Source organism: Bufo gargarizans, chromosome 6, assembly GCF_014858855.1.
Source record: "Bufo gargarizans isolate SCDJY-AF-19 chromosome 6, ASM1485885v1, whole genome shotgun sequence".
Classification (NCBI taxonomy): Eukaryota; Metazoa; Chordata; class Amphibia; order Anura; family Bufonidae; genus Bufo; species Bufo gargarizans.
The window spans coordinates 24,408,617-24,435,274 of NC_058085.1; the positions used below are offsets into that span (position 1 = coordinate 24,408,617).

General features: G+C 46.6%; 1 long non-coding RNA gene across 1 annotated transcript; it reads right to left on the bottom strand.

Moving 5' to 3' along the window:
- Window positions 1-25,944, bottom strand: LOC122940528. The gene is made up of 3 exons (XR_006390353.1): window positions 25,830-25,944; window positions 164-313; window positions 1-34 (listed from the first exon to the last, which is right to left on the bottom strand). It is a non-coding gene; the product is annotated as an uncharacterized LOC122940528 (long non-coding RNA).
- Between the last annotated feature and the right edge of the window lie 714 nt (window positions 25,945-26,658).

The following is a 26,658-nucleotide window of genomic DNA, read 5'->3' on the forward strand; positions in this document are numbered from 1 at the left end:
ACCCACTAGAGGTCTTCTTCACCACTGTGTAGTCCTGGTTATGGAGAGACACAGTAATAACTATCACTCCATACATCTCCAGAGTCCCTCACCTCTCCAGTCATGTCCATCTGTTAGTAACATAGAGAAGATGATGTAATGTGACATCATCAGAATCTCTCACCTCTCCAGTAAGCCGGAAGAGGATCTCTAGGGTGAGATTTATTATACTCTCCGCCATCTTGTCCTTGTCTCTATCCATCCTTAATGGGTCAATCAGGAGAATTATCCTTTATAGAAGATCTCCACTGAAAGGATCCTATATTGTAGGAACCTGAATGGAAAGAAAATGAGACAGTAAATTACTACAAAATCCCATGTAAAATATAATAACTGGAGATAAGAGGAGACATCGGAAGTAGATAACTAACACCCCGGAATGAAGACCACATTAGCCCTTTTACACTACATGTGTCTATTTTATTCAATTTTTTTTTTATTCCCAGTTTTATGACTTGTTGATCAACTTATGTTTTGTATTTTCTATATATTGGATTTTATAATCTAGATCATTTGTATGTTTCATTTGTTGGTTTATAGAACAACTGAAAAACCGCAGGGTGTGCATTGTGAATGACTAGAATACTACAAAAACAGCCTGACACGGTCCGGCCCAGGTTCTGATATCAGCGCAGCTCCGGATAGGGAGCGATTGGTCCCTCATTTTTATACTATTGCAACCGCTGAGGAACAAAACGTACAGTTTCGAAATGCGTCTGGTGTAACTGCGGTATTAATCCATCGATTGTAATTGCAGCACCAACCTATTGAGAGGAATAAACGTATCCTTCATACCATTCCGGACACTGAAACAGCAGAAATTGGCGTCCCCGTATCCCTACTACACACGCGCAAGTAAGTGTGCCGGCACAGGAGAGAACTATAGGATCCAGCAGCACATCGAGATTATAGGTGAGCAGAGGTCATCAATATCAGATCGGGGGTTCCAACACCCGGCACCCCCAGTCGATCAGCTGTATGAAGAGAAGGCACATGCTGTGCGCGCCTCCAGTCTGTCTTCCTGCTTGCCATAGACATGGCAGTGGCGAGCAAGGCAGGAGACGGCGCGCACCTTCTCCTCATACAGCTGACCTGTGGGGGTGCCGGATGCTGAATCCCCGCCAATCTGATGCTGATGACCTATCTCGAGGATAGATCATCAATATTAAAAGCCCGGAGAACCCCTTTAACTCCTTAAAGACACAGCCTTATTTCACCTTAAGGACCAGGCCATTTTTTGCAAATCTGACTAGTGTCACTTTATGTGGTGATAACTTTAAAACGCTTTGACTTATCCAGGCCATTCTGAGATTGTTTTTTCGTCACATATTGTACTTCATGACACTGGTAAAATTGAGTTAAAAAAATAATAATTTTTATTCATAAAAAAATACCAAATTTTCCAGGGGGCTGGATCTCACAGGCACGTCACAGGACGGCGATTCCTACAGCCCCATGGGGACCCGATGGCACCACCGCCGCCCGCACCATAAAAAGCCGCAAAGCCGTTTGCGGCGATCGCCGACATGGGGGTGTCACGGGACCCACCCGCGCATTTAGCCGAGGTGCCTGCTCAATGATTTGAGCAGGCACCGGCTTCCGATCACCGCCCGCCGAACGGCGGTGATCAGAAATACATAGGGCGTACAGGTACGCCCTGTGTCCTGAAGAGGTTAAAAAGTAGGTTTGGGAAATTTGCCTACAAATTTTAAGAAATGTCTAAACTAAACTACTAAGCCTGTTCTAAAAAAAAAAAAAATTTAAAATGACATTTACAGAATGAGGCAACATAAAAGTAGATATATGGGGGATGTAAAGTAATAACTAGTTTAAGAGGTATCACTATCTGCCGGAAAAGCTGAGAAATTACAATTTTAAAAACTGAATATTTTCAAATTTATTCTGAAGGGGTTAATGCAGGGAAATCTAACCTCAGTATATCCGTCATTTCTCATCCGTCTCATTGGGGGAAACAGGCATTGTCCATGGGTATAGCTGTTGCCGCTAGGAGGCGGACACTTAGCAAAGTGTAATCTCCTCCCTCTTCAGCTATAGCCCTTCCTGGGGGGGGGGTCACCCAAACCCCTTGCTCGTTCACGCTCTCTAAAAGAAAAAGGAGGACCTCTGTAAAAACCTCTGTCACCCGCCAGCAAGCGCATTACCATGGCCACCCCAGCGAAAGTCCACTCTGTTTCCGGTGTAGCGTCCCTCACCAAGGGGCCGCACACCGAAGGTGGTGATCCGGCTGGAGCCAGGGGGGGCAGAAGACTTCAGACAGGTGGGTAGGAGACTGCCCACAGTGCCCCCCCCCCCTGCAGTACCCTCTCCTCCCCCCATGTGATGGTCCCCATGTGGTCGCCCTGTACTATGGGCGCTAACAGGAGCCCGATAAATGTTTAAATGGTATCTGGTCGTCCTCATCACCACTTCCACAGGGCCACCAGGGTCATTGGTAATTGAGGCCCCGGCTACATTTGGGGCCTACTACTGGGGGCATCCGTTTCCACGGCTGCGTCCACCTGAACGCGTCAGGGAGAGGGCGCGGAGTTTCCGGGTCGGCGTGTCTGCTGGAGCATTATTAATTGAGGCCCCGGCTTCTGTGTGGCCTACTCTTGCAGGCCCCCCTGCGGCTTATTTTTCCCTTGCCGGTGTCTGGGTTCAGCCGGGGATACCGACGTGTGTCCCGGCGAGCGCTGGGGGCGGGGCCTGGGAGCGAGGCAGCATGGCCTGACAGGCGCTGAGAAGCGGCATCATTTTCGGGGGCGTGGGGTTAGAGTAAGTGGGCTCCGCCCACTTCTGGGATTTAAAGCACCTGGCGGGACGCTGATGGTGTTGGCTGATTGGAGGGACACAGGCTGGGTAAGTGTTGTTTGTCTCTTCTGGCAGGGCCTAACCTTCCCATTTGCCTCATTGGGGTGAGAGGGGTATCATTATGTCTGAACCCAGGGCCCAGGTCCCGAAGCAGGTGGTCCCTTTGGTGAGTCCTTTTGCCTGCGCATCATGTCGTGCAAAATTTCCATTCCCTCAGTCAGACTCCCTCTTCTTTGCGTGTGCTGCACCACCATCAAGTGGATCGGCTCCGGAGCCATTGCTTCCCAGGATGTCTCCAATACCAACAAAGCTATTGTGGATATATTGGGGCGTTTGTCAGCAGAAGATGGGAGACCAGGGGGTCACCCAAACCCCTTGCTCATTCCCGCTCTCCGGAAGAAAAGGAGGACCAGAGGTTCCCGTAAAAACCTCTGTCTCCCGCCAGCAATCGCATCACCGCGGCCGCCCAGCAAAAGTCCCCTCTGTTCCGGTTTAGCGTCCCTCACAAAAGGCCTGCACACCGAAGGTGGTGATCCGGCTGGAGCTAGAGGGATAGAAGACTTTGAGGCAGTCCTCTGACCGGTCCGGTCTGGGGATCATGGGGCGCGTGCCCATCGCGGCCGTCCCACAAAACGGGTCAGAACATCCCCCCCCAAAGGGTGTCTGTGTCTACCGTTTCCTCTGCCTCTCCTCTTCCTACTAGAGAGTCTCACTTCGACGTGTCCTCAGCTGAAGAGGCATGTTCTCAGGAGAGAGGGTGAGATGAGGATGTTGTCTCACCGGAGGGTCAGTCGTCCAAACTGTCCTCCATGGTGGACAATTTAATTACGGCAGTTATTGAGACGTTGGAGGTTGAGGTTCCAGCTCCGTAATCTGCCAGCGTAGGTGCTTCCTTTAGGAAGTCCTGTCATTCGCTGTTTCCCCAGCCACCAGGAGTATGATTCCTCTCTCTCCAAGGAGTCAAATTTACCTGATGAACATTTCATATTGCCAAAACGCTTGAACATCCCTTTCCAGAGGATTTGACTAAGAAATGGTCGGCTCCACCTATAGTGGACCCGCCAGTTTCCTGCTTGGCTAAACAAACTACCTTGCCGATGGCGGATGGGGCTTCTTTTTCTGATATCAAAGCTAAGAAGCTGGAAGCGTTTGCAAAATTTGCAAAGTCTCGACTCGGGAGTCTCCTTGGGGGAACTTGCAGATGTGGCCCTGCAACTCTTGCATGCCAGTGCATATATTTGTGAAGGATCTTTGGATGCGGCCAGGTTTATGGCTCGCTCGTCAGCCCAATTGGTGGCTATTCAGTACCCTTTGGCCTGAATAGCCAATTGGTGGCTATTCAGTACCCTTTGGCTCTCATGCTGGGCAGCAGATAATGCTTCAAAAGCGGACCATAACCACTTTGTTATCCAATTATTGGACTTTATACTGACGCATAACTACTTTGTGTTTGAGGGCCACTTCTACCACCAGCTCAGGGGCACTGCGATGGGGAGCCCCTGTGTGCCCACATATGCAATTCTGCTCCTGGGCTGCTGGGAGGATACTGTGGTATTCGCCGAGTCATTACATCACTGGACAAAGCACATACTGCTTTGGTCCAGATTTATTGACGACATTTTGCTACTATGGGCAGGTACCGAAGCAGAGTTCAATCTATTCATGAGTTTTCTTAACTGTAACCATATAGACCTGTACTTTACATCTGAGCTTCAATATGATCGGATTACTTTTCTGGATATTCAAATTGAACGTGGAGATAACAATTCCATCAAAACCCTATTTAGGAAAAAGACATCCACAAACAGTCTTCTGAGGTGGGACAGCTTCCACCCAGTCCCACAAAAAAGGGCACACCCAAGGGGCAATTCGTGAGAATTCACAGGAATTGTTCTGAACAAGACGACTTTACTGTGGAAACACAGAAATTGTTCAATCGTTTTAAAAACAGAGGCTACCCGGACTCCTGCCTCTATGAGGCCTGGGCCAATGCACAATCAGGAAATCGGTTGTCGCAGTTCCGATCAAAACGAAAAGATATGTCACAGGAGCTAATCAGGGTCTTTGGCACATAGAATACTGAGGCCAAACAAGTATAGGACATAATGAACCAATATTGGTCACTGTTAAAAACAGACCCGGATTTAGACAAATGCTTACCTGAGAGCCCAGAGATTACGTACAGCCGGGGTCGAAGTATTGGGGGCACACTGGTCCACAGACATCTAGAATCTCAACAGAATAACACATGGCTCCATAAGAGGAGGCTGGGTACCTTCAGATGTGGGAAGTTTAAGGCATGTCCTTTTAATAAAGTAGTTAACACATTTATAGATAGCTCTGGAAATCAAATATATTCAGCACGGAGCTTCGCTAATTGTTACACGACGGGAGGAGTTTACTTGGCACAGTGCGACTGCGATTTAAAATATGTAGAAAAAACTTGCAGGCCATAAAAAAAACAGATTTTAGAACATATAGGGGACATAAGAAATAGATGGAATAAACCTCTAGCCAGACAGACATGTTCTATTGCATCATGAGGGAAATATCAAATCTGTACATTTTTCAATGATCAAAACCATCAAACCGTCAATACGAGGGGGGAATCTGGATAAGATCCTGAGACCAAAAGAATCTAGGTGGATATTTACCTCAAAACCACGATCCTGCATGGTATTAATGGTGGGATCTACTTTGCGTGCTTTTTACAGTCCAGATCCATCATCAGATGCAGGGTCCCCATATCTTTCAATATATATGGAGTATTTAATTGATATTAGGGTATTATAGTCTTCTACAGATCTTTTACTTTTAACAAAAGGCTCCTGTATCATAAACTATATACTATTACATCTTATAACACCATGGTAGATATGACTAATATAATAGAAATAAAATAATGCCACTTTGAAGATAAACAATCTTATTTATTTTCACCTTATCCTTATCTAACTACTAACCATATATCTGCCGAGAGACCACTGGAGTACTACTGAGCCTCTCTGAGTACCGGACCCCGGCAATCAGTCTGTGTTGAACACGGCACTACAGATACATCCCCTTGCAGGTCATAACATATAAGGCCGGCCATAATCAGGTACTTAACCATAAAAAAAACTGTTTAATTATAACCCAAATTATCTATAAGCAAAATAGTGTTTTATTTTTTGTATCACATCATATTTCAGGTGGCTGCTACTACATGGAGATATTGGGTATAATACCCACGTCCGTGATACACAAGTAGACAACTATTTATTAATGTCATAACTACCAACCTAAATATTATTTAGATACCAAGACACTATACCCTCTTTTTGGGTGAACCAGACTACAGTAAGAGTGAAACACGTTGGAACGATGTCACTAACCTAGATGGCATCCCATATTTTGTTGAAATAAAGGGATGTTGATGACGTCAAACACTCTGTCGAACTACAAGATGGGACTTTGTGGTATCTGACAATTGATAATGTGTATCTATGATTAAAACTAGGAGATAGATTGATCATTGTATGACCGGTCTCTAAACTTTTTTTCTATTACTTTGCATAGTATATTTGTTTTTTCTGTATCTTTAGTCGCTAGCTATCATAATAACAACTAACAAATAGAAAAGCATATATTAGCTACCAGGGACATCCCGACTCAGGGCCATCCAAGGGTGCTCAGGAGGTTCCTGATACGGGATCGCTCCTATCGGGGTGGCTATTCCGTTCATAGGCAGTTCACTAATAGCAACAGTGTCAGCTATAGGGATAGAGCCCATAGCTAAATATCAGGCCCAGCATCTGCCTTCCTAAGCCAAAAAAATCAAGCATCAACCTATTATTATTATTAAATTTTTGTTTTAACCGTCATTGGGTTGTTTTGGAGGGTCTTTTTGTTTTGTTTTAAAGTTTATATTTAAAGCTAAGTTTTGCAAACAGCGGTTCTGATTGGCAGGGGGGTTGTAGTTAAAGGGAACTTGTCACCTACAAAAAAAAAATAAACGCCTCCCAAACCGCCAGCATTACCTTAAAGTAGCCAGCAGTATGTTCCTAAAAAACCTTTTCTTTCTCTGGCCAGATTCACCAAAATCTTTAATCCCCTGCACGCGCTATGTAACAGCAGAGTTTGAAGTCAAGGGGGCAGCGGCCTCCTCGCTTCAAGTGAAGCTAGCCCATTCTCCCTTCACTGTGATTGACATCCTGCTGTGAGGCTGGGATCGTGCAAGTCTTGCGCATGCACGGTGTGCTCCTAGTCACTGGCACCCGCACTCAGCTGGATGCTTTTCTCCCTCTGCACATGTGCCGGGTGCGCACGCACAATATTAAAGCCCGGCGCATGCGCAGAGAGGAAAGCGGCCGGCAGCCAGAGACGGGATCGTGCAGTGAAAAGGAGCACACCGCGCATGCGCGAGACTTGCACGATCCCAGACTCACAGCAGGATGTCAATCACAGTGAAGGGAGGATGGGTAAGGGGTGGGCTTAGCTTGACTTGAAGAGAGGAGGCCGTTGCCCCCTTGACTTCAAACTCTGCTGTTACATAGTGCATGCAGGGGATTTAAGTTCGTTTTTCAAGATTTTGGTGCATCTGGCCAGAGTAAGAAAAGGATCTTTAGGAACATACTGCTGGCTACTTTAAGGTAATGCTGGCGGTTTGGGGGGGCGTTTTTTAGGTGACAGGTTCCCTTTAAGCCCACCCTCAGGACTGCTCTGGAACGTTAATGCCTGTGTCCCCCAATAAAACGGATGAGAAAACTAGATTTTTGTACTTACCGTAAAATATGTTTCTCTTCCGTTCATTGAGGGACACAGCTCCCACCCAGTTTTTTGTTTATGGGCCTTTTCGGGCCTGTGTGGTTCTGGGTTTGTACATAATGTAATTTTCTGCTGTCTGGCTTCTTCTACTGCTTTTGCACTAAACGGATTTAGCTTAGTCCCTGTAGGAAGGATATAGATGAAGAGGGAGGAGCTTACACTTTGTGTACTTAGTGTCCGCCTCCTAGCAGCAACAGCTATACCCATGGTCAAAGCCTGTGTCCCCCAACGAACGGAAGAGAAACAGATTTTACGGTAAGTACAAAAATCTAGTTTTCACCATCACACATAATAAAGATGGCGGTTTGATACCTACATGGTGCAGAGATGGGTCTGCACGGCTGATCGGTGGAGAAGACTTCTGGAGGGTCAGGATGCGGACTCTGACACCGGAGGGATTAAATAAAGAAATCCAAGGAACTCCAGAATCTCTCCCTGTTTCCCCGGTCATTCTGCCCTTCTCCAATATTGAGCATTAATACTGCTCATCATGTGCGCATGCGCTGGACTCTGCTTGGCTCCTCCTCCCCTGTTCTGGCGTGGTGCGCACAAGACCACCACTTCCTGTCTGCTTGCCTGCCTGCTTCCTGCGTGTCCTCTTGTCGCCGAGGACAGGGTTTCCTTCCTGAGTGTACGCGCATGCGCCACATAAATAAGTGGTGAGTATTATATTATAAATACTAGAGAAATGGGTGAGCACACTTCATTTGGACTTGATCGGACACCTGTACAGAGTACCTCCGCAATCATAAGCGTGGCCACGCTATGAAAACTGAAATTTCAAGATAGAAGAAAGACCACCGGAACAACAGTACACGGACCAAAAAGGTACCTTCCTCTGCGCTGTGCCGGAAGACAAAAAAGCACGGACGTCACAGACACGTAAGTCCCGTCCTAACTCCCGCGAGAATTCGGGGAAGCCGGCTTGAGGAGTACGGAGCGTGACGCCGGCATTATCCCGCGCCGCCCGACCTTTGCCTGAATTACCTTAACACAGAGGAAGGTAAGAGGAACTTTGCTCAGAAAATATATTGACCACCAATGAGTGCCCAAGAACTGCCAACGGTCACTGGGAATACGTTAACACCAGAGACTTACACTTTGAAATAATCGATGAAAGATCAAAGAACCTGAATACTGAGTCACATTCTAGATATTGACTTGTATCCATATATGGACGTAATTGTATGCGATTGCAACCCATATTATCAGGAAATTTAGCATCACATAGTCAGTCGATTATAGCGTGAATTTACCAACATTCAGGCAGTATCCATTATTTGTGTGGACTTTGAAGAAGTGCTGCTAGGAATATTGCATTTTCTATTTTCCACCTTGATTTTAGAGCATTTTTATAGCGTTTTATACAATTTTATTATGTTACACACATGTGAATTATACAATTGCTTGATTTAATTAAATTTTATTGTCAAGTCCAAATGAAGTGTGCTCACCCATTTCTCTAGTATTTATTGCACAAACCTGATCAGAGGGTGGGTGTCCCTCTAATTTGGGTTAGTAGCACCTATTCCAATAATTCGTTTTGAGTGAGACACCATCTTGAAATCCAGTATTATATTATACACGGATATAAAAGGCTTCTCACACACAGCAGCACCAACCCCAAGATGAAGGCAGCATCTGAAATGCTCGTCGGGGAGGACACATCCCCTACAGACGTCTGTGATATCAGTTGGTGATTTTACTATTGTTTATTTCAGTCACTTTACTTGTGAATTTCCTTTCGCCGTTCTATGATTTCTGTCTCGTCAGCGCCTCACACTGGAGACCTGCGCACTCCTTCTCCATAATTTTTTTTTTGGGTAATATAATACGTTGTACAAGTAGAAGTCGTACATTTACTTTTTTCAATCTTATTCAAACACTGTCGAATACAAACCACAAATTACAAAATACCCCCCCCCCCCTCTCTCTACCTCTCTTAATGCTGTATTGTTATTTTTCAATCAATCTGAAGTCTTCCCAAAGTTTGGGCTAATTTCTTCTTTAGGTACCACTCTGAAAGGATGAATGGGGCCATTAAAGTGCGCATGTCTTCATCAGAATATACCACTCCTATGAAAGCCTCCCATCTCTTAAAGAAAGAGCCTATAAAGCCTTAGCTTGCCCAATGGTCTGCTCGGGTCCAGGGTCCGCACCTATCCTGCGTATGGCAGTGGGACCATACACCATACGCAGGATAGGTGCGGACCCTGGACCCGAGCAGACCATTGGGCAAGCTAAGTACATCCTCATATATTGATCGGATTGTGTTTATAACTGCCTCAGCTTTCTATTGTATGCTGTGATAGGCACACACTGCCTGTCATTGTCTGCCTGTGGTCCTGGTGATACTCAGGTCCCCTGATGATCTGGCGAATGCCAGTGAAACGCGTAGGGACACAGTTTATTATTTTTCTTTTGCATCTGACTTCTCTAGTAGTGACTGGTCCTTTTACTTCCGACGAAGCTGGGCAGTCAAAAGATAGGTCTGAGGGCCATCTAGGGTCAGACAGATGGAGTTTCATCTATTGATAGAACATAGGGATATGTTTAGGGGTTGAGACCCAGCATCTGTCTCCCTCTCCTTTTTGCTATCCCTGTCTTCTTCCTAACTCACTCCTCTGAGTGGGCCAGTGTACACACCTCCTGGCTCCATATATACTTTTTCAACTCCTACCAGTTCACTGTGGTTGGCAGGGTTTTTTTTTTCCTCTTAGTGAGGTTTGTGATATATTTTTTGTTGAGCCTATCATTTTAATTGATATTATTAAAGATATATTTTAAGACATTCCAATATTCAATTTATGTGACCCCAGACTGGCATATATTTTGATATCGTGAAAGGGAGTTTGAAGATTTTACGCACCCATTTCCAGGCCGCTATAGTGTCTGTCAATAGAGTACTCCGTTTGGCCACGGGGTAGAGCACAGAACTTCGTGTGAAGGAGTGCCCCCAAAGACCATGGTCGAGCTAGTTGGGCCTCTAACAGTGAGTTAGTGTAGAAATTGGATCCGAAGATCCAGTCTATACTGTGTCTTAAAAGGCTGGCTAAATTATATGATCTTACATCGGGTAATGCCATTCCCCCCAACCCTTTTGATAATTGAAGTTTCGGAAAGGCTATGCGGGGTTTGCGTTTCCTCCAGATGACAGCCCTGAATGCAGATTCTAGATCCATTATATCCTTTGATTTGTTTGATCAAAATGGGGATCGTTTGCATCGGATACAGGAGCTTTGGGGTGCACATCATTTTTATTAATTGTATTCTTCCCCCTAGGGACAATGGGAATTTCATCCACCTCTGCAAATCCCCTTTAATCTTTTGAATAATAGTGGGTAGTTTAAAGATTAGAGCGACCCTGGGCACCTTCCCACCTGGATACCAAGATATCTGATTGACTTGCCAGCTACTTGTAAGGGGACATCCAGTGGCCTCTCAGATGTGTTTGGGATAGTGGAGCCCAGAAATAGGATCTCAGATTTAGTGGCGTTAACCCGGTAACCTGACATTTCACTAAATTCAGATAGCAACCGATACATGTGGGGTAAGTCTCTGTATGGGTTCTTTCTTCTCCATTATTATTAATTCTATGGGCCAGATTTATCATGAGCTCAGGTCAGAATAATGGAGTGAAAAAGTCCCCAAAAAAGTCCCAAACGCTAAAACTGCGCACAAATTTGCGACTTTTTTCTGCTCTGCACTATGCTCGCCAATAAATCTCTAGACAGATTTACTATTGGGACTATTTAAAAAGTCGCAATTTATCTCCAGTGAGGACCATGCTTATCTTATGAGACTTTTTAATGGAACATGCGACTTTTTCATAAAACATGCGACTTTTTCGTAAAGATGTGCGACTTTTGTAAAGCTGCTTACTGACGGATAAACTGCTACTGTCAAACCACATTTATTACAGTCTTAAAGGGCCGATCATAAATCTGACTTGGCTAAAACTGACTTTAGCCATATGTGAAAGTGGGATGAGCTGTCAGTCATGATAAATCTGGCCCTTTATCTTTTTGGTGTCTGTTGATATCATATTTATCATCTACGAGCAGAATTACCCGGCTTCATACTGGCCATCCATAACAGTGACATCCACAGCACCCCCCACAACAGTGACATCCACAGCGCCCCCCACAACAGTGACATCCACAGCGCCCCCCACACAGTGACATCCACAGCGCCCCCCACAACACTGACATCCACAGCTCCCCCATAACAGTCTCATATTTAAATGAATTCGGCCACTGATCTCACACTGCCAACATACAGAAGGTGATGCCCCACATCATATACATTTCAGTGCAGCCCGGCACATATTCATTTAAAACTTTAAAAACACCAGTTACTTATTGAAATCAGTGAAAGAGTCCGTCTGTCCACTTTGCTGCCAGTTTTTGTGCCCAGAACCTGTTTGGGCTGAACTCCCCTGTATACGGTGCAGGCACCACCCTCTGTATGTCACCAGTGTCAGATCAGTGCCCGAATCCATTTCAGTCTTTATATCACACTTTTCTGCCCATTTTGTGTCTGTCTTTTGTATTTTAAGCTTTATTTAAACGCTTATACAAGTAGAGCCCCCCACAGAGTGGAGAGGGTGTCAGCAGTAAGTTTGTCACTGATTATTTTGCCCTTCCTCTGATCCGTCAGAACAATAACCCACAAAAAACTGATCCTGTCTGTTGAGCATCCGCCTTCACTCGGTCAGCATTTGGTCAGTAATCCATCAGTATTGCTAATGCAAAAAAAAAAAAAAAAAACACAGGAGTGGATCCAAAACAGAATATGACACTTGAGTGGAATATTTACATGTCTTCTGTGTTTTGCACCCACTCCTGCTTTTGGCTACCAAATCATAAGCCAATTCTGATGGGACCGTACAGGCCTTACAGCTGCTACACAGACAGAATCAGTTGTGCTGACGATGTCAGCCTGGCCGAAAGGCAAAATAGTGTCCCAGTCATGTACTAGGGAGGGTGGGAAGAGCATGAGAAGTGCACAGAGTGACCCTATGACATAGTGGTCAGGTGGAAGCAGCATAAGGGGGCCACAGAGTGGCACAACGACAGTGTGGAGGTGGCAGCAGCAACATCAGGAGACCATAGAGTGGCAAGGTGACATAGTATGGAGGTGTCAGCAGCATCAGGAGACCACAAAGTGACCCAGTGACAGAGTGGGGAGGTGGGTGGCACTACCAGTACCTGCTGACAAAGGTAGGTGTAAGATGGAGCACTTGGCATCAGATGCGTCGCATCTGGCGGGTGGGAGCATCAGAATAGTAGCTGAGGCAGGTAGCCAGCATAATCACATGGTCCATCACCGTGGTGATGGACCATGTGATTGGAGCATGTGATCTGACGTCACCACAGGTCCTAGCTGGTAATTCATCATTCAAGAAGTAATGAAGAGACCGGGAACTACGCGATCAAGAGGAGAAGGTGAGTTAATTTTTTAATTTTTTTAACCCTCAATTGATCACCTACTAAGCATTCTGTAGTCAGAATGCTATTATTTTCCCTTATAACCATGTTATAAGGGAAAATAATAACATCTACACAACACTGAACCCAAACCTGAACTTCTGTGAAGAAGTTCGGGTCTGGGTACCACAGTCGGTTTTTTATCACGCGCGTGCAAAACACATTGCACCCGCGCAATAAAAATTGAACATTGGAATGCAATCGCAGTCAAAACTGACTGCAATTGCGTACCTAATCGTGTGGGTTTGCCGCAATTCACCGGGACGCATCCGGACCTAATCCGGACACGCCCGTGTGAACCCAGCCTTACTCTGCTGCGACCTGCGCCAGAAACATTTAGGCCTCTGCCACTCCCCTGTGCAGGGCCTGGCACTTCTCTGTCTGACATACTGTTAGCTGAAATAAATTAAATAAATAAATAGGAAATTAAAATTCCCCCAAAAAAGGCAAATATATTTTTCTTTTCCCTCTAATACACGGCAAAAAGGGTTTTACAACATATAACTGCACCGCACAAGGGCAAATAAGAAGTACTGTAGAAATATTTTCTTTTAATAACCCCTGTTAATGCCTGTATTACACAGCACTTGCACCCCAATAAGAACGGTTTCCTGGATCTACAGAGCTGTATAATGGCAATTTAGATCCCCAGTCAGTGCAGCAAGGTGTAATAGGATTGTTCCTATTACCCAGGCTGTAACCTCCCCTACTGAACCCTGTTCTACATAAATACTGTGGAATGATTCCTCCCTATCCTTTCACTGCTCCTATATATCCTTTCAGCACAATGAAGTCTTTCCTAGCACTGTCCCTAGCGCCTGCTGACGTCTCTCCCTGCACTAAGTACACTGGAAAATGGCAGAATCCAAGATGGCTGTGACATCACAGGGCTGGCTGGCTGCTGATTGGCTGCATGCATGGCATTGTGGGTGATCCCGCCATCCCAGAGTTCCTTGCTCCATGTCCTCACATGTGTAGCAGCCATTTTAGAAAAAATGTGGATTCGTTACCACGAAGCGTGAGGAAATTCAGATTCAGTGCGAATCGAATAATTCCTGAAATTCGGATAGAATTCCACTTAGTCAGCTTCGATTCGCTCATCTCTAGTTATATTGTATTTAAGAATTCTGTTTCCTGCTTTGTTCTTTTCTCTTCTTTCCCATCACTCACAGTCTAATCTCTAGTAACATCTCATGCAAATGTCTACGGAGGGAGGATGGAGGAGGATGGAGGAGAAGGCTGCGGCCAGCTAGGAAGTTATTTATTACTTCACTCTAACCAGTGGTGGAGCCTCATTTTACTAGTGGAGTCAAAAGTGCTAAGAAACTGCAGATTGTACGTCTTTCATTCTCATTCTCGCCCTCCGCTCTCCGTAGACATCATCAATCATAAAAGTAGTAAAGAGCAAAGTAGCTTCATAAAATCAGATAGAAGGTCTATCACTATTACAAAGCTTCTTATATTCAACTGTACAACTAGAGGTGAGCTTTAAAGGGGTCTTCTCACTTCAGCAAGTGACATTTATCATGTAGAGAAAGTTATAGGGGTTTTCTGGGTTCAGAGCTAAACCCGGACATCTCCCCGTCTTCCCCGCACTTCTGAGATACTCTTCCTTGCCTGTATTGCTGTAATCCATGATGGTCAGTGTGTATACCTTGTTTATCTGGTATTATTCTGGACCTTGGAGCGGCCAATTCTCAGATCCACAATAAATCAGAATCCCAAGACAAACTATACAGACAATGCTACCTCTCCTGTACACACATTTACAGCCAAGTCCTAGTTCACTCACCGGTCTTCTTTGCTCAGTCTATCAGATAAAACAAACAAACCCTTCCACAAACATTTCTAGACGGTTTCATTCCATCCTATAGAAATGGACAAGGTCTCAAACAAACAGTTAAGATAAATAACAAGGACACAGTTTAACTATTCAAGTACAAACATTGCCGAACAGCCTTCAATTTGGAATACAGTGAGTAACTACTCAGGAACCTCGGATCCCTACTGACCCTCCGTCGTTCCCTGAGCTAGGAGCTGGGTAGACAGCCCGTTCCTCCTGGACACAGAGAAACAGGAGTCTAAAGTGGCCAAGCTACAAGGGGAACAGAAACACCTTATGGCAGTGACAGGAAAATGTAACCAACACAAAACTCACCTGCCACAGACAACAAAGCCAGGAACCCATGTGCAGGTGCTGCTGTTCAGAACACCAACGAACACAGCACACACCAGACATCACACAGGAACCCAGGACCATAAGCTGCAATAATAAAGAAACCCCACACACACCTTCATAACACCGTGTAACATAGTTTTATGACCAGAAGGGTGGCCCCCACTGGCAGATGGTAAAGTAACCAGGAGGATGTCTCCAGCAAGCATGGCTAAAGCACCCTCTCTGACTACTGCCTTCCACTGAGGCTTTATAGGGCCAAGTAGCCACACCCACAGTCAGACACACCCAGGGTTCACACAGAAAGAAGGGAGTTAACCATTCCTACACCAGGCAGGGTAGTGAAGCCACACAAAGGGAAAAGCACACAAACACACTCACCTGTTACCGCCGGCAACGGCATGCGTGGCAACCGTGTCCTGAAGAACAGCCAGCAGGCCGAGACACTGCCACCACATGCACACAACACCAGACGTTGCCGCGGACAACCGCAAGTGAAGGGAGGTGTCTAAGTGCATACAAACATGACCTCGTGCACAACAAACAGACAAAGGAAGTGCACACAAACACACGTTGCCAAGGGCAACCGCACGCATGCCTGTTGTCCGCGGCAACCGCACCTGAGGCAAACAACTAAGTGCCCCCAGCTGCGGTTGACACAACACCAAACCGCGGGCAACTGCATGCGGCTCCCAAGGAGTCACGACCATGACCAAGGGTTGTGACAATACAATTATATATAGTCCATATAGGTAAAAAACAAGTAACCTTGTCTACATAACCTATCCAACCTGTTCATTAAAGGTTACTGCCACTAATTGTCTAACGGGAAACCCCTCTGAAACCACTGGGCTTCTCAAAAATAAACCAGCAAAAATGCTGTGTGTTGAACTCTGTTTAGGTTGGTTTCATCTTCTGGTCTTCTCAGACACAGTTCCTGGTGTTGTAAATGTAGTCATCGGGCACTTTGACATTGGAATCCTCCTCTCATATAAAACTCAGTCTTTGTTTACCTCAGCCTCTTTCCTCTGGGGGATTTCAGGTGTTGTCACCATTCTAAATGCAGGTGTAAGAGCCTCCTTTCAGCATTGTAGGCCACTGGGACCACCTTCCATCATTGGTTTGATAGGTTGTGGTATAAAGTCATCAGCCCTGCTGTTTGGCCCGGGTACTGCAGGAAACCTTGGGCAGACAATTACCTTGACCACCCTTGGACAACACAAGTGTGAGTAGCAAGGTTCTTGTTGGGTGGCTTAACCTTACCACACCTGGTGTTGTTGACTTGGGCATGGTTGAGGTTGTCAGTCCTGGCTATGCTGATACCGCCTGCACTTAGGGAAGTTGGAGCTGTAAATTGACTTGACTGCCAGAAATAACTTGGTTTTACAGTAAATTCAGTTCAATTAGCTTATTCATGGATTTCAACTCACTCCAAATCAGTCTATGGTAGGATGAGTAGTTGATTTGGATTCACTTCTCACCCCTCCCCCATCAGATGGATCAACAAATAAATGACCTTGTAAGCTTTGTCAGGTTGGGTTCACACAGGCGTTGCGGGAAAATGCGCAATTTTTCCCTGTGAGTGCAAAGCGTTTTAATGCGTTTTGCACGCGCGTGAGAAAAATCGGCATATTTGGTACCCAGACCCGGACATCTTCACAGAAGTTCTGGTTTGGGTTAGGTGTTGTGTAGATTTTATTATTTTCCCTTAAAACATGGTTATAAGGGAAAATAATAGCATTCATAATACAGAATGCATAGTACAATATGGCTAGAGGGGTTAAAAAAAAATATATATAAAAATTTAACTCACCTTAATCCACTTGTGATGATGTGATGGACCATGTGATGAGCGCAGTGATGCCACCACATGTCCTTTTCCTCAAAGAAGAAGAAAGAAGAGAAACCGGCTGCGCAAACAAGTGGATTAAGGCGAGTTAATTATTATTATTTTTTTTAACCCCTCCAGCGCTATTGTACTAAGCATTCTGTATTAAGAATGCTATTATTTTCCCTTATAACCATGTTATAAGGGAAAATAATAATGATCGGGTCTCCATCCCGATCGTCTCCTAGCAACCGTGTGTGAAAATCACAAAGCATCCGCGCTTGCGGATGCTTGCGATTTTCACGCAGCCACATTCACTTCTATGGGGGCCTGCGTTGCGTGAAAAACGCACAATATAGAGCATGCTGCGATTTTCACTCAACGCACAAGTGATGCGTGAAAATCACAGCTCATGTGCACAGCCCCATAGAAATGAATGGGTCCGGATTCAGTGCGGGTGCAATGCGTTCAACTCACGCATTGCACCCGTGCTGAAATGTCGCCCGTGTAAAAGAGGCCTCAGTCCAACGCTGCTTGTAAATGACCCCTAGCCCAATGGAACCATAGAGGTCCTCTGCTGAAACAGCATACATTCTTCTAAACCCTAGAACTGATCTAGTTCTCTCTATATTAAGAGATTAACTTACATATACATGTATTATCCATCATTAATCTCTCAATTATCTTTGCAATAATTCTTCAAACAAACATTTATATAGTCATCAATTAACCCTTTCATTACCGGGTATTTTTGGGGGGGGGGGGGGGGCGTTTTCAGTTTTCTTCCCTATTTTCCTTGAGCCATAACTTTTTTATTTTTCCTCTCACTTAGCTGTATGAGGGACAAGTTGTACTTTCTAATGCCACCGTTAATTATGGCATACAATGTAGTGGGAAGTGGTAAAAAAAAAAATCAAAATGGGGTGGACTTGAAAAAAAAAAAAGCAATTCCTGTACTGTTTTACACGGCATTTCATATTTGGACGCATTGACTTCATTCTCTGTGTCAGTATGATTACAATGATACCCCATATAGGTTTTGTATGTCTAACATTTTCTTGTGTAAGAGAAGCAATGAAAAAATGGCAAATCAGCCATTTTGACCCTTTATTCCGTTACGGTAATTTTTTATTTAGTAGTACGGGCGTTTTCGGTGGCGGTGATACCCATGATGTTTAAATTTATTATTATTTGGGTATTTATTTTCTTATTATATGTAAAGGGGGATGATTTATACTTTTTTTTATTTTTTGCAATAATTTTGTCTATAAATTCAGTTTTTTTTTTATTTTGTACTATTAGGGATTTTTAAAATGAGTTTGAGACCGTCAATTGCTCATTTCGTATGTTGTAAAATAAGAATTGCAGCATGAATACTATCAGCCTTGTCTGCGAGGCTGATAGTATTCAGAGCAACTACCGACAGCCCCATCGGCTGCAGGGGACATTGGTAGAAATTTTTGCGCATTTAGATGCTGTGATCTCACTTGATCATGGCATCTAAAGCCTTTAATTACCGAGATCGGCACATGGTCCAACCACATGGTGATGGACCATGTGGTTGGACCATGTGATGATCTCAGTGACGTCACCACCGGTCCTTTGACAGGTCCCGAAGAAAGAACAGGAGAACGGCAGCTCGCGATCAATTGGAGGAGGCGAGTTAATTTTTTTAAATTTTTTAACCCTCAATTGACCTTCTACTAAGCATTCTGTATTAAAGAATGCTATTATTTTCCCTTATAACCTTGTTATAAGGGAAAATAATTACATCTACACAACACCGAACCCAAACCTGAACTTCAGTGAAGAAGTTCGGGTCTGGGTACCACAGTCAGGTTTTTATCACGTGCGTGCAAAACACATTGCACCCGCGGGATAAAAACTGAACGGAACGCAATCGCAGTCAAGACTGACTGCAATTGGGTACCTACTCACGCGGGTTTCCCGCAGTACACCCGGGACGCATCCTGAGCAAATCCGTCACGCCCGTGTGAACTCAGCCTTAGGCCCCATGCACACGGCCGTGTTTCACAGCCGTGTGCGGGCCGTGGAACCGCGGCCTGGATCCCTCCTGAGAGCAGGCGCGCACGGCGTCACTGGTTGCTATGACGCCGTGCGCTCCCTGCTGCCGGCACAGTACAGTAATACACTGGTACGATCTATACCAGTGTATTACTGTACTGTGCCGGCAGCAGGGAGCGCACGGCGTCATAGCAACCAGTGACGCCGTGCGCTCCTGCTCTCAGGAGGGATCCAGGCCGCGGTTCCACGGCCCGCACACGGCTGTGAAACACGGCCGTGTGCATGGGGCCTTAGGGGTTACAGTGATAGAGGATACATAAAATGTGACGGCAGCATCTCTAATCCAATAAGGCTTTGTTCACACACGGTCCAGATACAGCAACGTTTCGGCGATATACTAGTCTTTGCCAAGCTAACTTAGAAGTGTTAATAAATAGGAGTATATAAAGTGCCCATCAGCGAATAAAATGTCTAATTATACATTAGTAGAATCTGTGTTCAGAGTGTTCACCAATACCTCTCGTGCAGCTAAACGGCGTCCTCATCCTTAACCAATCAGTGAACACATATCACCTTAAAAGGTGGGGGCAGCTGGGCACCCCATCGCGCCGCACGTGAACTCTGCTAAGCGTTCTAACAATCTTACTGCGCATATAACACGGGCGTCCGGCCAATCACATGGCTAGGTTCGTACCACGTGTCATCAGGCACTGTGACGTAACAGTGCCATGTGATCTTACACAGATCACGTGGCTACATAAATCCCGACCATGTGCTGCCTCCAGAGGTCATGACGTAGCGCTGGCATGTGATCTGATATCAGTCACATGACCGGGCTAACTCCGTCCCCATACTACCGCCCAACATTAGCTCAAGGCGTCCAACATCACCATGGCAACCAAATGGCCCCCGAATGTCCACATGAGTGCTGGATCTTCTATTGCAGATATTCGTCAGGTCTTATCCCCAACTGATTCAAACATATACCGCCATGTATAAAGGGTCCAGATGCGTTCCAATACAGAAATTGAACAGGCTCATTAAAAACAACAGGACGGTTATTCGACATCCTGATGATCCACATACAGTAAAGACCAAAGGTTTGGACACACCTTCTCATTCAAAGAGTTTTCTTTATTTTCATGACTATGAAAATTGTAGATTCACACTGAAGGCATCAAAACTATGAATTAACACATGTGGAATTATATACATAACAAAAAAGTGTGAAACAACCGAAAATATGTCATATTCTAGGTTCTTCAAAGTAGCCATCTTTTGCTTTGATTACTGCTTTGCACACTCTTGGCATTCTCTTGATGAGCTTCAAGAGGTAGTCACCTGAAATGGTCTTCCAACAGTCTTGAAGGAGTTCCCAGAGATGCTTAGCACTTGTTGGCCCTTTTGCCTTCACTCTGGGGTCCAGCTCACCCCAAACCATCTCGATTGGGTTCAGGTCCGGTGACTGTGGAGGCCAGGTCATCTGGCACAGCACCCCATCACTCTCCTTCATGGTCAAATAGCCCTTACACAGCCTGGAGGTGTGTTTGGGGTCATTGTCCTGTTGAAAAATAAATGATGGTCCAACTAAACGCAAACCGGATGGAATAGCATGCCGCTGCAAGATGCTGTGGTAGCCATGCTGGTTCAGTATGCCTTCAATTTTGAATAAATCCCCAACAGTGTCACCAGCAAAGCACCCCCACACCATCACACCTCCTCCTCCATGCTTCACGGTGGGAACCAGGCATGTAGAGTCCATCCGTTCACCTTTTCTGCGTCGCACAAAGACACGGTGGTTGGAACCAAAGATCTCAAATTTGGACTCATCAGACCAAAGCACAGATTTCCACTGGTCTAATGTCCATTCCTTGTGTTCTTTAGCCCAAACAAGTCTCTTCTGCTTGTTGCCTGTCCTTAGCAGTGGTTTCCTAGCAGATATTCTACCATGAAGACCTGATTCACACAGTCTCCTCTTAACAGTTGTTCTAGAGATGTGTCTGCTGCTAGAACTCTGTGTGGCATTGACCTGGTCTCTAATCTGAGCTGCTGTTAACCTGCGATTTCTGAGGCTGGTGACTCGGATGAACTTATCCTCCGCAGCAGAGGTGATTCTTGGTCTTCCTTTCCTGGGGCGGTCCGCATGTAGGCCAGTTTCTTTGTAGCGCTTGATGGTTTTTGTGACTGCACTTGGGGACACTTTCAAAGTTTTCCCAATTTTTCGGCTGACTGACCTTCATTTCTTAAAGTAATGATGGCCACTCGTTTTTCTTTACTTAGCTGCTTTTTTCTTGCCATAATACAAATTCTAACAGTCTATTCAGTAGGACTATCAGCTGTGTACCCACCTGACTTCTCCACAATGCAACTGATGGTCCCAACCCCATTTATAAGGCAAGAAATCCCACTTATTAAACCTGACAGGGCACACCTGTGAAGTGAAAGCCATTTCAGGTGACTACCTCCTGAAGCTCATCAAGAGAATGCCAAGAGTGTGCAAAGCAGTAATCAAAGCAAAAGGTGGCTACTTTGAAGAACCTAGAATATGACATATTTTCATAAAGAAATAAAGAAAACTCTTTGAATGAGAAGGTGTGTCCAAACTTTTGGTCTGTACTGTACATGTCCATTATTTAATACCACTTACATTAAAATTAATATTCCATCCATATGGCTGTTACGCTTTCAGAGTGAAGATCCATTTTAGTTCCTTCTTCCTCAGTAATGCCGCCCTATCTCCACCCCTTCTCAATGTCCAGCGTCAATCACACTAAATCTTAATTGATTGATTGATGGAATTAGACATTTTATTCGCAGATGGGCACATCTCAAACACTTCCTGCAGCCTCATATCACACATATTTCTTGCTGCAGCCTCATATCACATACATTTCTTGCTGCAGCCTCATATCACACACATATTTCTTGCTGCAGCCTCATATCACATATATTTCTTGCTGCAGCCTCATATCACATATATTTCTTGCTGCAGCCTCATATCACACATATTTCTTGCTGCAGCCTCATATCACACACATTTCTTGCTGCAGCCTCATATCACACACATTTCTTGCTGCAGCCTCATATCACACACATTTCTTGCTGCAGCCTCATAGCAGATACATTTCTTGCTGCAGCCTCATATCACACATATTTCTTGCTGCAGCCTCATATCACATATATTTCTTGCTGCAGCCTCATATCACACACATTTCTTGCTGCAGCCTCATAGCAGATACATTTCTTGCTGCAGCCTCATATCACACATATTTCTTGCTGCAGCCTCATATCACATATATTTCTTGCTGCAGCCTCATATCACACACATTTCTTGCTGCAGCCTCATATCACATACATTTCTTGCTGCAGACTCATATCACACACATTTCTTGCTGCAGCCTCATATCACATATATTTCTTGCTGCAGCCTCATATCACACACATTTCTTGCTGCAGCCTCATATCACACACATTTCTTGCTGCAGACTCATATCACACACATTTCTTGCTGCAGCCTCATATCACATACATTTCTTGCTGCAGCCTCATATCACATACATTTCTTGCTGCAGCCTCATATCACATACATTTCTTGCTGCAGACTCATATCACATACATTTCTTGCTGCAGACTCATATCACATAATTTTTTTGCTGCAGACTCATATCACACATATTTCTTGCTGCAGCCTCATATCACACAGTGGTGAGGTGGCAGCCGCATGAGGAGTAAACATAGTGGCCCAGTCACAGAGGGGGGAGGTGTGGGGCAACAGCAGTGGCAGTAACAGCACAAGATGGTGGCAGTAGAGGCAGCTATATCCAGACTGCACTGCCATTCCTCGCCTTCCCTGGTCTTCTTCCGGCCCCGCTCTGTGTCCTGACACGTACAGTAGACGAGCACTATGACCTGACACCGTGCATTGTCAGTCACAGTACAACGGGGAGAAGACCAGGGAGGGAGAGTGAATCTGCTAAGTGGCAGCGGCGTCCAGAGCTGGAGAGGCAAGTTTATTTATTTATACGTCTGATCTGAGCTCTGATTGGATGGGGGTCTCACAGGGGCTGATCTGGGGCTAATGGAGGCTGGGGAGGGTCTGATCTGAGGCTAGAGTATGATCTGAGGCTGGGGAGGGTATGATCTGAGGCTAGAGTATGATCTGAGGCTAGGGAGGGTATGATCTGAGGCTGTGGGGGGGGGGTCTGATCTGAGGCTAGAGTATGATCTGAGGCTGGGGAGGGTCTGATCTGAGGCTAGAGTATGATCTGAGGCTGGGGAGGGTATGATCTGAGGCTGTGGGGGGGGGTCTGATCTGAGGCTGTGGGGGGGGTCTGATCTGAGGCTAGAGTATGATCTGAGGCTGGGGAGGGTCTGATCTGAGGCTAGAGTATGATCTGAGGCTGGGGAGGGTCTGATCTGAGGCTGGGGAGGGTATGATCTGAGGCTGGGGAGGGTATGATCTGAGGCTGTGGGGAGGGTCTGATCTGAGGCTAGAGTATGATCTGAGGCTGGGGAGGGTCTGATCTGAGGCTGGGGAGGGTCTGATCTGAGGCTGGGGAGGGTCTGATCTGAGGCTGGGGAGGGTCTGATCTGAGGCTGGGGAGGGTATGATCTGAGGCTGGGGAGGGTATGATCTGAGGCTGTGGGGGGGGGGGGGTCTGATCTGAGGTTGTGGGGGGGTCTGATCTGAAGCTAGAGTATGATCTGAGGCTGGGGAGGGTATGATCTGAGGCTGTGGGGAGGGTCTGATGATTCTGATCTGAGGCTGGGGGGGGGTCTGATCTGAGGATGGGGAGGGTATGATCTGAGGCTGTGGGGAGGCTCAGATCTGAGGCTGGGGAGGGTCAGATCTGAGGCTGGGGAGGGTCTGATCTGAGGCTGGGGAGGGTCTGATCTGAGGCTGGGGAGGGTCTGATCTGAGGCTGGGGAGGGTCTGATCTGAGGCTGGGGAGGGTCTGATCTGAGGCTGGGGAGGGTATGATCTGAGGCTGTGGGGGGGGGGTCTGATCTGAGGCTGTAGGGGGGTCTGATCTGAGGCTGTGGGGGGGGGTCTGATCTGAGGCTAGAGTATGATCTGAGGCTGGGGAGGGTATGATCTGAGGCTGTGGGGAGGGTCTGATCTGAAGCTAGAGTATGATCTGAGGCTGGGGAGGGTATGATCTGAGGCTGTGGGGAGGGTCTGATGATTCTGATCTGAGGCTGGGGGGGGTCTGATCTGAGGATGGGGAGGGTATGATCTGAGGCTGTGGGGAGGGTCTGATCTGAGGCTGGGGAGGGTCTGATCTGAGGCTGGGGAGGGTCTGATCTGAGGCTGGGGAGGGTCTGATCTGAGGCTGGGGAGGGTCTGATCTGAGGCTGGGGAGGGTCTGATCTGAGGCTGGGGAGGGTCTGATCTGAGGCTGGGGAGGGTCTGATCTGAGGCTGGGGAGGGTATGATCTGAGGCTGTGGGGGGGGGGGTCTGATCTGAGGCTGTAGGGGGGTCTGATCTGAGGCTGTGGGGGGGGGTCTGATCTGAGGCTAGAGTATGATCTGAGGCTGGGGAGGGTATGATCTGAGGCTGTGGGGAGGGTCTGATGATTCTGATCTGAGGCTGGGGGGGGTCTGATCTGAGGATGGGGAGGGTATGATCTGAGGCTGTGGGGAGGGTCTGATCTGAGGCTGGGGAGGGTCTGATCTGAGGCTGGGGAGGGTCTGATCTGAGGCTGGGGAGGGTCTGATCTGAGGCTGGGGAGGGTCTGATCTGAGGCTGGGGAGGGTATGATCTGAGGCTGGGGAGGGTCTGATCTGAGGCTGGGGAGGGTATGATCTGAGGCTGTGGGGAGGGTCTGATCTGAGGCTGGGGAGGGTCTGATCTGAGGCTGGGGAGGGTATGATCTGAGGCTGTGGGGAGGGTCTGATCTGAGGCTGGGGAGGGTATGATCTGAGGCTGTGGGGAGGGTCTGATGATTCTGATCTGAGGCTGGGGGGGGTCTGATCTGAGGATGGGGAGGGTATGATCTGAGGCTGTGGGGAGGGTCTGATCTGAGGCTGGGGAGGGTCTGATCTGAGGCTGGGGAGGGTCTGATCTGAGGCTGGGGAGGGTCTGATCTGAGGCTGGGGAGGGTCTGATCTGAGGCTGGGGAGGGTATGATCTGAGGCTGGGGAGGGTCTGATCTGAGGCTGGGGAGGGTATGATCTGAGGCTGTGGGGAGGGTCTGATCTGAGGCTGGGGAGGGTCTGATCTGAGGCTGGGGAGGGTATGATCTGAGGCTGTGGGGAGGGTCTGATCTGAGGCTAGGTCTAAAGGGGCAGATCTGAGTCTGAGAAAGGGACAGTGGCAGGCAGAGTGAAGGCTGGGTGAACCCCTCTCTGGACCCCCCTGGGATGAGCTTGACTTCCAAACCAAGAACGAAATACATAACATTCTAAACTTGTAATATGTTTTCCCTAAGCCCCTAAAAAATATTTTTCTAATATACTTTATTTATTAATTTTCTATTTTAACCATATACTTTTTCATCCCTAAAGAGCACCATTCACTGCTGCGCTAAAACAGTTCTCCCTACACCGCTGAGCCCTACATCCCTGCGCTGCTGCGGCCCCGTTCCATAGAAACAGTGTGAATAAGAAGCAACATCAGCCCCAGATGTGCGGACCTGGCGAGCCTCCACTCACCGGGGGCGTGTCCTCCTCCTCCGCTATCCTTCACCACCGACCGTCCTGTCTTCTCATTTCTCCCAGTAGGTGTGGGAGCTGTGCTGCAGGAGGAGGTCAAAACCCTGTGCTGCTGTCATGACCACGTGACCATGTGTGGGAGGAGTCAGCTCCAGGCTGAGCTGCAAGAGGAAGTAAAGGACCTGTGATGATGTAATGACCATGTGACCGTGTGTGGGAGAAGTCAGGCTCCAGGCTGTGCTGCAGGAGGAAGTAAAGGACCTGTGATTATGTGACCATGTGTGGGCGGGGTCAGGCACCAGGTTCTGTTCCAGGAGGAAATAAAGGACCTGTGGTGATGTCACAATCACGTGATCATGTGTGGGTGGAGTCAGATTCCAGGCTGTGTTGCAAGAGGAAGTAAAGGACCTGCGATGATGTCATGACCATGTGATCAGGTGTGGGAGGAGTCGCAGAAATCACATGACCAGGTTCAGCTTCTCTGTGTGTGAGACTCTGCTGTGCTGTCTGGAATTCCAGTCTGTATGTAGCAGAGCTGTAAACCTGTAATGTTTGTATAGATGAGCTGTATCCGTGTAATGTCTGTGTAGTTGAGCTGTATGTGTATACAACCAAGCTGTTTATGTGTAATATGCCTCTGAAGAGTTCTTTCAGTGAGTGCAGCAGAGCTGTGTATGTGTAATGTTCAGTTACTACAGCTGAGTCTTTGTCATGTCCATGTAGCAGAGCTGTGTATGTGTAATGTTTAGTTACTACAGCTGAGTCTTTGTCGTGTCCATGTAGCAGAGCTGTGTATGTGTAATGTTCAGTTACTACAGCGGAGTCTTTG